The sequence below is a fragment of the Stegastes partitus genome, unplaced genomic scaffold, assembly GCF_000690725.1.
Source record: "Stegastes partitus isolate 25-593 unplaced genomic scaffold, Stegastes_partitus-1.0.2 Scaffold2132, whole genome shotgun sequence".
NCBI classification, from domain to species: domain Eukaryota; kingdom Metazoa; phylum Chordata; class Actinopteri; family Pomacentridae; genus Stegastes; species Stegastes partitus.
This window is the reverse complement of record NW_007579863.1, coordinates 88,129-88,992: the sequence shown is the minus strand read 5'-3', so window position 1 is coordinate 88,992 and position 864 is coordinate 88,129.

Sequence of the window (864 nt, the reverse complement as noted above, 5' to 3'; positions counted from 1 at the left end):
TTTAAACCATTCAAAAGTCCACTTCCTGGTGTGTTCTGGATCGTTGTCCTGCTGCAGAACCCAAGCGCGCCCCAGCTTGAGGTCACCAACTGATGGCTGAACATTCTCCTTCAGAATCTTTTGGTAGAGAGCAGAATTCATGGTTCCTTCAGTCACAGCAAGTCGTCCTGAAGCAGCAAAGCATCTTCAGACCATCACACCACCACCATGTCTGACTGCTGGGATGATGTTCTTTTACACCAGATGTAACGAGACACACACGTTCCAAAAAGTTCAACTTTGGTCTCGTCAGTCCGTAGAATATTCTTCCAAAGGTCTTGGGGATCATTCAGATGTTAGTTTGCAAACGCAAGACGAGCCTTTATCTTCTTCTTGGTCAGCAGTAGTTTTGGCCTTGGACTCTGCCATGGAGGCCATTTTTGTCCAGGCTCTTCCTTATTGTTGAGTCATGAGGCTTGCAGTTCTTTAGATGTTGTCCTGGTTCCTTTGTGACCTCCTGGATGAGTCGTCACTGGGCTCTTGGGGTCATTTTGGTCAGGAAGGTTCACCACTGTTCCATGTTTTGTCTATTTGTGGATAAAGGCTCTCATCGTGGTTCCTAAAGCTTCAGAAATGGCTTTGTCAGCCTTCCTAGACTGATAGATGTCAGTTACTTTATTTCTCATCTGTTCTTGAATGTCTTTGGATCGCAGCATTTAGTTGCAGCTTCTTGAGATCTTTTGTCCGACTTAATTCTGTCAGACAGGTTCTGTTTTAGTGATTTCTTGATTGAACAGGTCTGGAGGTAATCAGGCTTGGGTGTGGTCAGCGAACCTGAACTCAGCTTTCCAAAAAAAAATCTAATTAGCCACAGTTAATTCATGA